The sequence below is a fragment of the Oncorhynchus mykiss genome, chromosome 15, assembly GCF_057628025.1.
Source record: "Oncorhynchus mykiss isolate SJ-2025 chromosome 15, ASM5762802v1, whole genome shotgun sequence".
In the NCBI taxonomy this organism is placed as follows: domain Eukaryota; kingdom Metazoa; phylum Chordata; class Actinopteri; order Salmoniformes; family Salmonidae; genus Oncorhynchus; species Oncorhynchus mykiss.
In genome coordinates, this window is record NC_143036.1 from 30,283,267 (window position 1) to 30,299,803 (window position 16,537).

Genomic DNA, 16,537 nt, shown 5'->3' on the forward strand with positions numbered 1-16,537 from the left:
AACGACCCTAAGCACACAGCCAAGACAACGCAGGAGTGGCTTCGGGACAAGTCTCTGAATGTCCTTGAGTGGACCATGCCAGAGCCCGGACTTGAACCCGATCGAACATCTCTGGAGAGACCTGAAAATAGCTGTGCAGCAACGCTTTCTATCCAACCTGACAGAGCTTGAGAGGATCTGCAGAGAAGAATGGGAGAAACTCCCCTAATACAGGTATGCCAAGCTTGTAGCATCATACTCATACTCAAGAAGGCTGCATCATACTCAAGAAGGCTGTAATCGCTGCAGAAGGTGCTTCACAAAGCATTGAGTAAAGGGTCTGAATACTTACAGTACCAGTCAAAAGTTTGGACACACCTAAACATTCAATGATTTTTCTTTATTTTTACTATTTTCTACATTATAGAATAATAGTGAAGACATTTAAACTATGAAATAGCACATATGGAATCATGTAGTAACCAAAAAAGTGTTAAACAAATCTAAATATATTTTATATTTGAGATTCTTCAAAGTAGCCACCATTTGCCTTGATGACAGATTTTCACACTCTTGGAATTCTCTCAACCAGCTTCATAAGGTTGTCACCTGGAATGCATTTCAATTTACAGTGCCTTGTTAAAAGTAAATTTGTGGAATTTCTTTCCTTCTGAATGGGTTTAAGCCAATCAGTTGTGCTGTGACAAGGTAGGGGTGGTATACAGAAGATGGCCCTATTTGGTAAAAAAGTCCATATTATGTCAAGAACAGCTCAAATAAGCAAAGAGAAATGACAGTCCATCATGTCTGTTAGATCTCTAGGGGCGCTATTTCATTTTTGGATAAAAAATGTTCCCGTTTTAAGCGCGATATTTTGTCACGAAAAGATGCTCTACTATGCATATTCTTGACAGTTTTGGAAAGAAAACACTCTGAAGTTTCAGAATCTGCAAAGATTTTGTCTGTAAGTGCCCCAGAACTCATTCTACAGCCGAAACCAAGATGATGCATCAACCAGGAATTAGCAGAATTTCTGAAGCTCTGTTTTCCATTGTCTCCTTATATGGCTGTGATTGCGCAAGGAATGAGCCTACACTTTCTGTCGTTCGCCCAAGGTCTTAGCAGCATTGTGACGTATTTGTAGGCATATCATTGGAAGATTGACCATAAGAGACTACATTTTCCAAGTGTCCGCCTGGTGTCCTGCGTGGAATTCGGTGCGCAATTGCCAGCTGCTCGTACTTTTCCATTTGATATAGGGGAGAAACCATGTGTCCAAGAACGATGTATCAATGAAGAGATATGTGAAAAACACCTTGATGATTGATTCTAAACAACGTTTGCCATGTTTTCAGTCAATATTATGGAGTTAATTTGGAAAAAAGTTCGCGTTTTGAGGACTGAATTTTCGGATTTTTTTTGGTAGCCAAATGTGATGTATAAAACGGAGCTATTTCTAATACACAAAGAATCTTTTTGGAAAAACTGAGCATCTGCTATCTAACTGAGAGTATCCTCATTGAAAACATCAGAAGTTCTTCAAAGGTAAATGATTTTATTTGAAGGCTTTTATGTTTTTGTTGAAATGTTGCGTGCTGGATGCTAACGCTAAATGCTAACGCTAAATGCTAACGCTAAATGCTAACGCTAAATGCTAACGCTAAATGCTAACGCTAGCTAGCTACTTTTACACAAATGATTGTTTTCCTATGGTTGAGAAGCATATTTTGAAAATCTGAGATGACAGTGTTGTTTACAAAAGGCTAAGCTTGAGAGATGGCATATTTATTTCATTTCATTTGCGATTTTCATGAATAGTTAACGTTGTGTTATGCTAATGAGCTTGCTGATAGATTTACACAATCCTGGATACAGGGGTTTTTTCATAGCTAAACGTGACGCAGAAAACGGAGCGATTTGTCCTAAACAAATAATCTTTCAGGAAAAACTGAACATTTGCTATCTGAGAGTCTCCTCATTGAAAACATCTGAAGTTCTTCAAAGGTAAATGATTTTATTTGAATGCTTTTCTGTTTTTTTGTGTAAATGTTGCCAGCTGAATGCTAATGCTAAATGCTACGTTAGCCATCAATACTGTTACACAAATGCTTGTTTTGCAATGGTTGAGAAGCATATTTTGAAAATCTGAGATGACAGTGTTGTTAACAAAAGGCTAAGCTTGAGAGCTAGCATATTTATTTCATTTCATTTGCGATTTTCATGAATAGTTAACGTTGCGTTATGGTAATGAGCTTGAGTCTGTATTCACGATCCCGGATCCGGGATGGGGAGATCAGAAAGGTTAAGTCATGATGGTCAGTCAATCCTGAAAATGTAAAGAACTTTGAAGCTGAAGTCAAGAAAGTTTATTCAGGTGCAGTCACAAAAACCATCAAGCGCTATGATGAAACTGGCTCTCATGAGGACAACCAGAGGAAAGGAAGACCCCGAGTTACCTCTGCTCCACATAAGTTCATTAGAGTTAACTGCACCTCCAATTCCAGCACAAATAAATGCTTTACAGACTTCAAGTAACAGACATCTCAACATTAACTATTCAGAGGAGACTGCGTGAATCAGACCTTCATGGTCGAATTGCTACAAAGAAACCACTACTAAAGGACAATAATAATAAAAATAAACTTGCTTTGGCAAACAAACACGAGCAAAGGACATTAGACCAGTGGAAATCTGTTGAATAGTGCTCAGCATATGTGGTAACTCCTTCAAGACTGTTGGAAAAGCATTCCAGGTAAAGGTGGTTGAGAGAATTCCAGGAGTGTGCAAAGCTGTCAGCAAAGCAAAGGGTGGCTACTTTGATGAATCTAAAATCTATTTTGATTTTTTTTGGTTACTACATGATTCAATGTGTTATTTCATAGTTTTGATGTCTTCACTATTATTCTACAAAGTAGAAAATAGTTTCAAAACACTTGAATGAGAAAGTGTGTCCAAAAATTTGACTGGTACTGTATGTAAACATAATATTTTTGTTTAATACATTTAAAATGTCTAAAAACATGTTTTTACTTTGTCTTTATGGGGTATTGTGTGTACATTGACGAGGAAAAAATAATATTTAGTATATTTTAGAATAAGGCTGTAACCTATCAAAATGTAGAAAAATTACTCTGTTTTTCTCTGCCCAGAAAAACTACTCTGTGAATGTACTGTGAGAATGGAGGCTTGTTTATTTCAGGGCCATACTGTATCAACAAGGATCCAAGGTGAGGTCCAATTCTAAGGTGTCTATATTAGGACAGCCTCAGTCTCGGGAGGAGTTGCTTCAGTCAATCCCTGGCACTATAGCCACAAGGTAATTAAATACATAAACATTTGTATTGTGAAAAAAGCATATGAAGGAGTCCTTGCAACAATCCGGAGGAATTCAAACAATGATATCAAAATATGAATTTACATATTTTAGGAGTTACAGCATATTAAGGCATAAATCATTCTTAATGCTTATGAAATGACTCAATTTGGGCCTCCTCAGCGGCAGAGTGGTATAAGGCACTGTATCGTAGCACTAGAGGCGTTACTACAGACCTGGGTTCATTCCTGGGCTGTGCCACAACCAGCTGAGGCCGGGAGTCCCATAGGACGACGCACAATTGGCCCAGCGTCGTCCGAGTTAGGGGAGGGTTTGTCCGGGGGGGCTTTACTTGGCTCTAGCGACTCCGATGAACAGTGTTTCAAGATCGAAATTGTGACCAGTTCGAAAAAGCGGGTGCAATTCTTAATTTTTTATTTAACCAACAAACATGAGATACCCATTTTGTTAGCATCATCTGTAGTCCAGCAGACACAACACTTGTTCTGACAGATCTTCACGTCATAATACATTATTCCTCCCACAATCACATTAAGGCAGAGCAAGAGTTATGGCTCTATTCAATCTGTATCGCTGAAGCGTTACAGAGAGCACGATAGGAATGTGAAGGTAACCCTTAATCATGGTCATGTTCTAGATATGTAAATCTCACTGTATAGTTCATCTCACTGTACTATCTCTGTATAGTTGACAAGGGCTGTAATGGCTGCTATGGAGACACACTGGAGTGGAGTGAACACCTAATGTGCAGGATGATTTAGTTGACAACTTTAACAGCAAATTAAGGGCAGCCATTGATGGCATAGCTCCAGTAAAGTTGAAAAAGGCCAAATCCAAAAGCAGAGCCCCTTTGGATGAGTGAGGAAAGTAATCAATTAAAGAGGATTGCAGAAAGGCAGCACGGAAGTGAAGAAAGTCAAAGTTGCAGGTCCATTGTGATATTCTGAGAGAGCAACTTGGCATTCATAACAAAGCAATTAGAAATGCCAGACGAGGTCATTTTTCTAACTTGATCACTATTAATCAGAATAATGAGAGCGTTCCCTTCTTGACCATTGCTGGCCTGATAACTCCTAACCCATCAAATGTGTGTGAATCTAAATGTGATGAGTTTGTGGCATATTTCAGAGATAAGATGAGGCTGGGTATCAGTCAAGCAAGACCTGATGAGACGTTTGATGATTTGTGCTCTTGCCTACCACGCAAAGGCACTATGGATGTATTTTCCCTGGTTGACACAGACACGCTCAGGAAAGTGATACCACAAAGTAAGCCTTCAACCTGCCTTCTCAATCCTATCCACACCCCCTTCTTCAAAACAGTTTTAATTGCATATCTGAAGAAGTGAAAGCTTCTGTTAATCACTCCCTGCACTTCCCCCACTGCACTAAAAAATGGAATGGTGAAAACCCTTCTGAAGAAAAGTAATCTAGATTCTTAGCAATTCAATTATTTTTTAAGTGCCAACTGCATTTTGGAAAAATTCCAATCTGATTTTGGTGCCCACCCCACCACAGCACAGAGACAGCCTTAGTTAAAGTGGTAAATGATCTTACAGCCAACACAGATGCCAAACAGCTCTATGTCCTTGTGCTCTTGGATTGAAGTGCTGCTTTTGACACTGTTGACCATGATGTCCTTCTGGACTGGAGACTGGAGAGGTGGGTTGGTCTCTCCGGTCCAATTCTAAATTGGTTTAGGACCTATTTAAATCGGTTGAGAGTTTTTTTTGTGTGAACATAACTCAAGAGAAAATACATATCACGTGGCGTTCCAGAAGGTTCGATTTTGGGTCGGGTACTGTTCAGTTTTCCCTGTTACCCCTTGGCAGTGTTATCAGAAAGCACAGCGTTGATTTGCACTGCTACGCAGACGATTTACATTACCGTGTGTCACCAGAGGACTTTAGCTCCACGGATAAATTATTAGACTGTGTCAGTGATTTAAATACTTGGATGACTCACAACTTCGCATATTTTTAGCTTTGCTTTTCCTTAGCTTTTCAGTCGTTCAGTTTTTGTCCTTTTGTTTTCATCCTATGTTGTTGTGTACTAAATATCTTAATTTTCATTGTTTTTTAGTTGTTTTATCCCATGAAGCACATTGCGTTGCACTCCATGTCTGAAATGTGCTGTATAAATAAAGCTTGACTTGAAGATCTACAGTGGCTTGCGAGAGTATTCACCCGCCTTGGCATTTGTTCTATTTTGTTGCCTTACAACCTATTAAAATAGATTTTTGGGGGGTTTGTATCATTTGATTTACAAAGATGCAAAATATTTTTTTATTGTGAAACAAACAACAAATAAGACAAAACAACTGAAAACTTGAGCGTGCACTACTATTCACCCCCCCCCCCCCCTAAAAAAAAGTATTTAGTCAGCCACCAATTGTGCAAGTTCTCCCATTTAAAAAGATGAGAGAGGCCTAAAATTTTCATCATAGGTACACTTCAACTATGACAGACAAAATGAGAAAAAAAATCCAGAAAATCACATTGTAGGATTTTTAATGAATTTATTTGCAAATTATGGTGGAAAATACATATTTGGTCACCTACAAACAAGCAAGATTTCTGGCTCTCATAGACCTGTAACTTCTTCTTTAAGAGGCTCCTCTGTCCTCCACTCATTACCTGTATTAATGGCACCTGTTTGAACGTGTTATCAGTATAAAAGACACCTGTCCACAACCTCAAACAGTCACACTCCAAACTCCACTATGGCCAAGACCAAAGAGCTGTCAAAGGACACCAGAAACAAAATTGTAGACCTGCACCAGGCTGGGAAGACTGAATCTGCAATAGGTAAGCAGCTTGGTTTGAAGAAATCAACTGTGGGAGCAATTATTAGGAAATGGAAGACATACAAGACCTCCCTCTCCCTCGATCTGGGGCTCCACGCAAGATCTCACCCCGTGGGGTCAAAATTATCACAAGAATGGTGAGCAAAATCCCAGAATCACACGGGGGGACCTAGTGAATGACCTGCAGAGAGCTGGGACCAAAGTAACAAAGCCTACCATCAGTAACACACTACTCCTCCAGGGACTCAAATCCTGCAGTGCCAGACGTTTCCCCCTGCTTAAGCCAGTACATGTCCAGGCCCGTCTGAAGTTTGCTAGAGAGCATTTGGATGATCCAGAAGAAGATTGTGAGAATGTCATATGGTCAGATGAAACCAAAACATAATTTTTTGGTAAAAACTCAACTCATCGTGTTTGGAGGACAAAGAATGCTGAGTGGCATCCAAAGAACACCATACCTACTGTGAAGCATGGGGGTGGAAACATCATGCTTTGAGGCTATTTTTCTGCAAAGGGACCTGGACGACTGATCCGTGTAAAGGAAAGAATGAACGGGGCCATGTATCGTGAGATTTTGAGTGAAAACCTCATTCCATCAGCAAGGGCATTGCAGATGAAACATGGCTGGGTCTTTCAGCATGACAATGATCCCAAACACACCGCCCGGGCAACGAAGGAGTGGCCAGTCTCCAGATCTCAACCCCATAGAAAATCTTTGGAGGGAGTTGAAAGTCCATGTTGCCCAGCAACAGCCCCAAAACATCACTGCTCTAGAGGAGATCTGCATGGAGGAATGGGCCAAAATACCAGCAACAGTGTGTGAAAACCTTGTGAAGACTTACAGAAAGCGTTTGACCTCTGTCATTGCCAACAAAGAGTATATAACAAAGTATTGAGATTAACTTTTGTTATTGACCAAATACTTATTTTCCACCATCATTTGCAAATTAATTCATTAAAAATCCTACAATGTGATTTTCTGGATTTTTTTTCTTCTCATTTTGTCTGTCATAGTTGATGTGTACCTATGATGAAAATTACAGGCCACTCTCATCTTTTTAAGTGGGAGAACTTGCACAATTGGTGGCTGACTAAATACTTTTTTGCCCCACTGTATGTCTCTATATGCTTGGCACATCTAGCCTTTGGGATTTTTGCCCGTTCTTCAAGGCAAAACTGCTCCAGCTTCTTCAAGTTGGATGGGTTCCGCTGTTGTACAGCAATCTTTAAGTCATACCACATATTCTCATTTGATTGATTTCTGGGCTTTGACTAGGCCATTCCAAGACATTTAAATGTTTCCCCTTAAACCACTCGAGTGTTGCTTTAGCAGAGTGCTTAGGGTCATTGTCCTGCTGGAAGGTGAACCTCCGTCCCAGTCTCAAATCTCTGGAAGACTGAAACAGGTTTCCCTCAAGAAATTCCCTGTATATAGCACCATCCATCATTCCTTCAATTCTGACCAGTTTCCCAGTCCCTGCCGATGAAAAACATCGCCACAGCATGATGCTGCCACCACCCTGCTTCACTGTGGGGATGGTTTTGGGTTTGCGCCAGACATAGCGTTTTCCTTGAGGGCCAAAAAGCTCAATTTTAGTCTCATCTGACCAGAGTACCTTCTTCCATATGTTTGGGGAGTCTCCCACATGCCTTTTGGCGAACACGAAACATGTTTGCTCGTTTTTTTATTTCAGCATGGGCTTTTTTCTGGCCACTCTTCCGTAAAGCCCAGCTTTATGGAGTGTATGGCTTAAAGTGGTCCTATGGACACATACTCCAATATCCACTGTGGAGCTTTGCAGCTCCTTCAGGGTTATCTTTGACCTCTTTGTTGCCTCTCAGATTAATGCCCTCCTTGCCTGGTCCGTGAGTTTTGGTGAGCGGCCCTCTCTTGGCAGGTTTTTTGTGGTGCCATATTCTTTACATTTTTTAATAATGGATTTAATCCAGAATATTAAAAGTTTCTGATACTTTAATAAACCAACCCTGATCTGTACTTCTCCACACCTTTGCCCATGACCTGTTTGGAGAGCTCATTGGTCTTCATGGTGCAACTTGCTTGGTGGTGCCCCTTGCTTAGTGTTAGGGCTGGGCGATACGACGATATATATCGCAACACAAACAAACATGGAGGAGAGTGAACGCGACACAGAGCATGGAGACCGTACCTAAAAGAGGGGCTACTTCGGTTGCATGGACGTGGTTTGGGTATGAAAAGTCTGACACGGACCACAAAACCGTCCCCCTAATAGGCAATAAAATAGTGTATGGTTTAAGACCTCACAGAGACAGATAAATACCCTGGAGAGAGAGAGAGAGAGAGAGAGAGAGAGAGAGAGAGAGAGAGAGAAATTATATTTGGCCCTAAACAGAGTACACAGTGGCAGAATACCTGACTACTGTGACTGACCCAAAATTAAGGAAATCTTTGACTATGTACAGACTCAGTGAGCATAGCCTTGCTATTGAGAAAGGCCACCGAAGAGAAGACAGGCTATGTGCACACTGCTCACAAAATGATGTGGAAACTGAGATGCACTTCCTAACCTCCTGCCAAATGTATGACCCGATTCAGGAAACTAGGCATATGTCGCAAGTCACAACTTCACAGGAGAGCCTTTTGAAAATGCCTTCTTGAACATGTGAACTTTCATGTGACTTAATATGAAACGTGTATGTCATCTGTAAATAATACAATTGTTCAATTACGGGCATAGTTGTTTTAGCCACGGAGAAAGTCGGCAACCTTCCCGCTAGCCATGATTGGCTGAGATAATGAGTGGGCTGGACATGTCGAGAGATGAGTTTGGATTGGTCTGCGGTGTTGCATTTGTGTCTATAAAATGAGCTGCTCGTAATGCGTAGGTAATCCTTTCTACTGCAATTTGTTGGTGAGATATAACGTTAGCCATGGAGAACTGCAAATGTGTTGCTACTGCTCTCAATAACATTGCTGCCCTGAATTTATCAGGCGCAATCGACAAAGGTCAGAGGGAAAAAGTTGTGATGGACTACTTTCTGGAGGACGATCGTGCCATGCGGACTCTCTCTGACTCTGAAAATCAATCAGACGATGGGGAAATCCCTGATTTAGGTGAAAATGTTACATGTCTCAACAAAAGACCCCAAGTTAAAGCTTGCTGTTATCAAGCTAACGTTAGCGGAGGTTAGATGGCTGGCTCGCTAACAGTACTCTATGGACTGGGATTTCAGTTAATTTTTTATCTAGCTAACGTTACATGTCTAAACAAAATACCCCAAGTTAAAGCTAGCTGTTATCAAGCTAACGTTAGCGGAGGTTAGATGGCTGGCTCGCTAACGTTACTCTATGGACTGGGATTTTAGTTCATTTTTTATCTAGCTAACGTTACATGTCTAAACAAAAGACCCCACGTTAAAGTGTGCTGGTTACACCTGAAGCTGCGAGTGGTAAACTTAATCAACAACTAAGCAGAGGTTAATGCAATAGTATTACCAGGACACAGACACTTTGGAAAGCTGCTGCCATCCCATGTGACAAAAGCAGTAGTGTGGCGTCTCTACAAGGAATCGATGACAAACACTTGGTGTGTAAAGCATAAACACATTTTGATTATTTAATTGAACTCCAACATAATTGGCACTACTTTAATTGATCTCACATTTTTGTTCTGTATTTTCCAGAGGTACGAGTAGTCGGGCTGACTTCCTTCAGGAATCTGTGGAGAAAATTGCTCCCCCTTATCTCAAGCACTAAGCTGAGGATAGACCTGTGCTGGCTAGTGCCAGAGGAACAACTATCACGTCTTCAGATCTGCCAATCTGCCAGAAGCTGTTAAGTCAGCCAAGCTGAAGAGGCAAGAGCAGCATCTCCTGCTTGTTCAGAGTGAGCGCTCTGTCTACCAGAAGATGGTTGCTGACTGCAAGACCACCTGTCAAGACCTGCAGTTGTCTCTGGGGGCCCCTACTGAACCCGCAAGCAAAGACATCAGGATGTATTACAGCTTTGATTTTGCTCAACAAGTACGCAATATTTATTCCTTTATACTGATTAAGGATATAGATGGATAGATAGATATACACCAAATATTTCCTGTTTTGCAGCTTCGATGCTCTTGGAGCCTGATGTTGTTGTCGCCAAGGAGCGTTCGGACTCAGTCGGGACCAGGTTTCAGCTGCTGCGCAACGCTGACATCCTTCCTCCCATAAATGGTCTGCCTGTAAAAGCACCAGCTGGACTAGACACAGCTAGAAAAACATATATTTTTGAGAAGATCAAGTCGTTTTGAGACAAAGAGGCTTTGGACATCACATGCCCTGCACCAAAGTCAAGGACAGGTTCGGACGGACCAGTCATCAGCACTATCTGCAGTGCCTCGATTCAAAGGACTCTCTCCTAACATTTCTCTCTCTGCTGCTCAGCCACTTTCCCCTGATTGTATGCATATAACTACCTCGTCTATCACTGGTATCGTTATTGATATTGCTCTTGTACATACTGTATCTTTGATTTGTACTGACACTATCTATTTCTGGTATCACTACGATGCAAAGTAACCATTTGGCTGTACCGTTTACACCTTCTGTAGAGACCCATCCACTTAGCAAGACTTAGCAAACTATTGATATATAAAACTAACATTGATATGTGTAGTCGTAACATGATTCTGTGACATACAACAATCTAATGTGACCGTATCAAGTGTCCACCGCATAAATATATGGAGCAGGCATCTGTTTATGTACTGTACTGTGCACCTCACGCAGGTTACAACCCAGGTTGCATGGCCTTAACTTATGTATGGAATACTATGTGATAAGTGCATGTATAACAGTATATAAGGTATGCTAATGTACTGGTGTGAAGGCATTTGGGCAGTGGTGTAAAGTACTTAGGTAAAAATACATTCAAGTACTACTTAAGTAGTTTTTTGGGCCATCTGTACATTACTTTACTATTGATATTTTTGGCAACTTTTACTTCACTACATTCGTAAAGAAAATAATGTACTTTTTACTCCATACATTATCCTTGGACACCCTAAAAACCTCATTACATTTTGACAGGAAAATGGTCAAATTCACACACTTATCAAGAGAACATCCCTGGTCATCCCTACTGCATCTGATCTGGCAGACTCTGTCAAGACTCCTACCGAAGGTGGCTCCCCTTCCTGTTCGGGTGGCACTCGGCGGTCGTCGTCGCCGGCCTACTAGCTTTCCACTGATCCATTTTCCCCCTTTCTGTTTATTGGTTTCACCTGTGTTCATTTTAGGCTGATTGGTCGGGCTTTATTTACCAGCAGGCCCGCCTGTGTGTACACGTCTGTGTGTCTCGGTTTTCCCATTTTCTTTGGTTTTGCTGGACTGTTTAAGTCCCGCGTGTTTGGGGCATTTGTTTTGGTGTGCGCCCTGTGTTTCATGGGGTTGGTGCATTAAACGATAGAGCACTACCCTGAACTCTCTGCTTCCTGTGCCTGACTTCTCACCCACTACACCCCGGGCGTTACAGACTCACTAAACACACATGCTTGGTTTGTAAATTATGTCTGTGTTGGAGTGTGCCCCTGGCTATACGTCAATAAAAAACTCAAAAATAAAAATTGTGCCGTCTGGTTTGCTTAATATAAGAATTTGAAATGGTTTTAACTTTTACTTTTGATAATTAAGTACATTGTTCCCCTGGCTATCCATCAATTAAAAATGTAAATACAATTGTGTGGTCTGGTTTAATATGAGGCATTTAAAATGACTTGTACTTTTACTCAAGTATGACAATTGAGTACTTTTTCCACCACTGGATGTGGCTGGGGGTTATAGCATTTATTTCACATGGCCCATCAGTTTAGACAAGTGTGTCTGGGTATGCATCATCTAATATTTATGTGAGAGAGAGAGAGAGAGAGAGAGAGAGAGAGAGAGAGAGAGAGAGTACCTCAGCTTTTCTAATGGCAATTGTCAGACCTTGCTTCACAATGTTGCAGGAGGTACATGCCAGCTTCAGTGTAACATCTACACCAGCTACCGACTGGAACAAAATATCAGTATAGGTAAGGAGAGAAATGAGCCGTGTTAGCCTACTGTCAGATCAAAGTTAAATTTGTCTTCTGACAAAGAAATGCAAACTAGGACTGTAATTTGCATTTGAAAGACGCACCTTTCAGTAAAGCTCACTTCAACGTAGCTACTAAATACATTGATAATTGATATGCAAAACCATTTCCCTATGTTTTCCCAATTCTGCGTCTCCATTTGCATCTCTGAGCTGCTACCGGTCTGTCACTGTCTGTGTGGCTGATGCTCAGCGGCCTGCCTGCCTGCCTGTCGACGTTGCGAGAAAGCATTTTTCCATCTGACAGCGTTTGTCTGTGAGAGGGCGGAGACGACAGGTCATTTGTGACACGGTAATGTGTGGCACCGCAGCAATGACTGTCAGGGTCTGGATCAAAACAAACACTGGCAATGTCATGAGGACATTTCACCAGTTTTATTGCTAAATGAACATAGATCAAGTTTGCTTTGAATGACTCTAAAAATCTATCTGATTTAAAAAATAAAACATTGTTTAAAGGGGCAATCCGTGATTCGAAAAACAACAAAGCAGTCACCTCAGTTAAAAAAACAAGACTACTTAGTGCCTTCAGAAAGTATTCAGACCCCTTGACTTTTTCCACATTGTTTCGTTACAGCCTTATTCTAAAATTGATTTTTTTTTAAATCCTCAGCAATCTACACACAATACCCCATATTGACAAAGTTAAAAATATTTGTACATATTTAAAAAAAACAAAAAAAAAAACAGAAATCCTAATTTAGATAAGGATTCAGACCCTTTGCTATGAGACTCGAAATAGAGCTCAGGTGCATCCTGTTTTCATTGATCATCCTTGAGATGTTTCTACAACTTGATTGGTGTCCACCTGTGGTAAATTAAATTGAAGACCCACACCTGTCTATATAAGGTGCCAAAGTTGACAGTGCATGTCAGAGCAAAAAGCAAGCAATGAGGTTAAAGGAATTGTCCATAGAGCTCCGAGACAGGATTGTGTAGAGGCACAAGGGTGCCAAAAAATGTCTGCAGCATTGAAGGTCCCCAAGAACACAGTTGCCTCCATCATTCTTACATGGAAGAAGTTTGTATCCACCAAGACTCTTCCTAGAGCTGGCCACCCGGCCATACTGAGCAATCGGGGGAGAAGGGCCTCGGTCAGGGAGGTGACCAAGAACCTGATGGTCACTCTGAAAGTGCTCTAGAGTTCCTCTGTGGAGATGGGAGAACCTTCCAGAAGCACTCCACAAATCAGGCCTTTATTGTAGAGTGGCCAGACAGAGGCAACTCCTAAGTAAAAGGCACATGACAGCCTGCTTGAGAAACAACATTCTCTGATCTGATGAAACAAAGATTGAACTCTTTGGCCTGAATGCCAAACGTCACATCTGGAGGAAATGGCACCTTCGCTACGGTGAAGCATGGTGGTGGCAGCATCACGCTTTGGGGATGTTTTTTAGCGACAGGGACTGGGAGACTAGTCAGGATCGAGGGAAAGATGAACGGAGCAAAGTACCTTGATAAAAATCTACTCCAGAGCACTCAGGACCGCAGACTAGGCCGAAGGTACACCCAGACTTGAACTCGATCGAACTTCTCTGGAGGTACCTGAAAATAGCTGTGCAGCAACGCTCCCCATCCAACCCGACAGAGTTTGAGAGGATCTGCAGAGAAGAATGAGAGAAACTCTCCAAATACAGGTGTGCCAAGCTTGTAGCGTCACACCCAATTAGACTTGAGGCTGTAATCACAGAAAAAGGTGCTCCAACAAAGTACTGAGTAAAGGGTCTGAATACTTATGTAAATGTGATATTTCTTTTTTTTTTTTATATACATTTGCAAAAATGTAAAAAAAAAATCTGTTTCTGCTTCGTCATGATGTCTAGATTGATGAGGGGGGAAAAACTATTACATACATTTTAGAATAAGGCTGTAATTTAATAAATGGAGGAAAAAGTGAAGGGGTCTGAAAACACTTTCAGAGGAAGGGGGAAGTCTCCAGATACACCGGCATGCCCATATTCCTGGATGGTGCAGTCCACCACCTTACACACCAACCTGGCAGCAACCACCTTAATCATGGCGATCTACGGAAAATACAATTATTAGGAAATTAACAAGGTTTGTGCTACCTAAATAAAGTAGCGAGCCTAATCCAGCCATCCTTTACAGTGTCCATATTTGGTCCATCTTCAGTCTCAGCGGGACTTCTGTCAGTCCCCTCCTTCTATGATCAAAGCCCACAAAGCTCCACGAAGAAGCATTTATGTCACCATTGTTGCGCCAAAGACAAAATAATAAGTTCATGTATTATGCATATCCACTTAGCATTTTCACTGTTCTCTGTACATTATTAATGTTATTTATCCGTATCCAGCTCCCGCGGAGAGAAACAGGAAGTGAAGATGTAGCACTGAGGAAGGGGTGCCGTCCAAATGGCACCCTATTCCCTATCAAAGTGCACTACATAGGGAGAGAGACAGACATCAGAGTTCTGGTCAAAAGCAGTGCACTACATAGGGAATAGGTGTACTACATAGGGAATAGGTGCACTATATAGGGAATAGGTGCCCTACATAGGGAATAGGTGCACTACATAGGGAACAGGTGCACTACATAGGGAATGGGTGGCCTACATAGAGAATAGGTGCACAACATAGAGAATAGGTGCACTACATAGGGAAGAGGTGCACTACATAGGGAAGAGGTGCATTACATAGGGAAGAGGTGCACTACATAGGGAAGAGGTGCACTACATAGGGAAGAAGTGCACTACATAGGGAAGAGGTGCACTACATAGGGAAGAGGTGCACTACATAGAGAATAGGTGCACTACATAGGGAATAGGTGCACTACATAGGGAAGAGGTGCACTACATAGGGAAGAGGTGCACTACATAGGGAAGAGGTGCACTACATAGAGAATAGGTGCACTACATAGAGAATAGGTGCACTACATAGGGAATAGGTGCACTACATAGCAGGACTCTACAAGGTGACCATATTTCGCTACCTGGAATTGTATAATTTAAGAGCACCAGTACGCCTAGAAAAATGAAAGATTCTAGCTTTAATAGGTCAAAACATTGTCATCGTGCGCCTAAATTTCTTTGTGTGCGCCTACATTTTTCAACTCAGGCACACACGTGCTCCATGTAAAAAAAAAAATGTCAGCGTAGAGACCTGCATAGGCAATGGGGTTCCACCTGGGAAGCAACCCAGGCGGGCCACAGGTCTCAGGATGACCCTGGCTGGGTGGACCGTTCAGTGTTGTCTAGGGCTTTGATCATCCCCCCCCGTTGGGATGTATTTGTTCCTGGAGGACGTCTCCCGTTTCTCAGAAACATCCCCGGGGCTGAGTGGTGTCCTGCAAACAAGGTATTCCAGGACACCACTTCTGTCACAACTCCTTACACTGACGGTGGTGTGTGTGTGCTACTGTGACAGCTACCAGCAGGACATCAGGTGTGGAGCCGAGCGCTAGCGGAGCGTTACTTGCAGCCCCGCAGGACTCAGCATTGTGGGTAAATCTCCCACGCCGTGGGTCTGATAGAACACAAGCATTGGAGTGGCGGGATAGTTGTGACAGAAAAACATAGTCACACACTTGGACTTTACACTCAAATGCGCACGCGCACACAGTGGTGAATAGGCTTCAGGTTAGACTCCTGTTCCATTTGCACAGCCATTCCAAGTTATCTCAACTCCTGATGACTTGTACGTGGTACTGAAACCTTATCACCGGGAAAGGCCCATGTGTTTCCTAGCATTCCATTGCCTTGATCGCATTAGTAGAATAACTACTACATTATTTGTCTAGCTCTGATCCATGGCGTTACATGCAGATTACTGAAGCTGAGCCTTCTCAGTGTCAGCAAACTGCACGTAACCCCTGGACCAGAGCTACTATTTGTCCAACCCTACAGTATCATGGCAGTGAGATGTGATATGATAGGAGATGTGAGCGACTACCGAGGGGAAAGCTGATCTGTTCTGTATTCCTGCAGTGTCTCCTCAGTCCGTCTGACCTCAGACACCGGTCACGCTGTCATAATTCTTCTGACACATACCCCCTCTCTGTTGTCTCCCTTCTCTCCCGTATTAGATCAGACGTTGGCCGCCCATTCCCATCCATTGCTCCCTCACTCACCTCACGGAGCGCACCCCAAATGGCATCCTATTCCCTACATAGTGCACTACTTTTGATCTGGACCCATAGGGCTCTGGTCAAAAGTAGTACACCATGTACGGAATAGGGTGCCATTTTGGGATGCAACCATGTACTCATCTACCCTCGGGTCCATCATCCATCCATCTCCTCTATCCTCCATTCACCTTATCATCACCTTTCCTGTCAGGGTACCTCAGTGCAGCTCTCATGCCATCAGAGGC

General features: G+C 42.2%; 1 long non-coding RNA gene across 1 annotated transcript in view; it reads left to right on the top strand.

The window, feature by feature from the left end:
* Nucleotides 1-1,444: 1,444 nt before the first annotated feature.
* The window catches only part of LOC149977435 (uncharacterized), a 171,295-nt gene continuing 156,202 nt past the window's right edge, over nucleotides 1,445-16,537 (top strand). The window contains exons 1-2 of the long non-coding RNA XR_016486647.1: nucleotides 1,445-1,524; nucleotides 1,922-1,983. This is a non-coding gene — a long non-coding RNA (uncharacterized LOC149977435). The remainder of the gene's footprint in view (nucleotides 1,525-1,921; nucleotides 1,984-16,537) is intronic.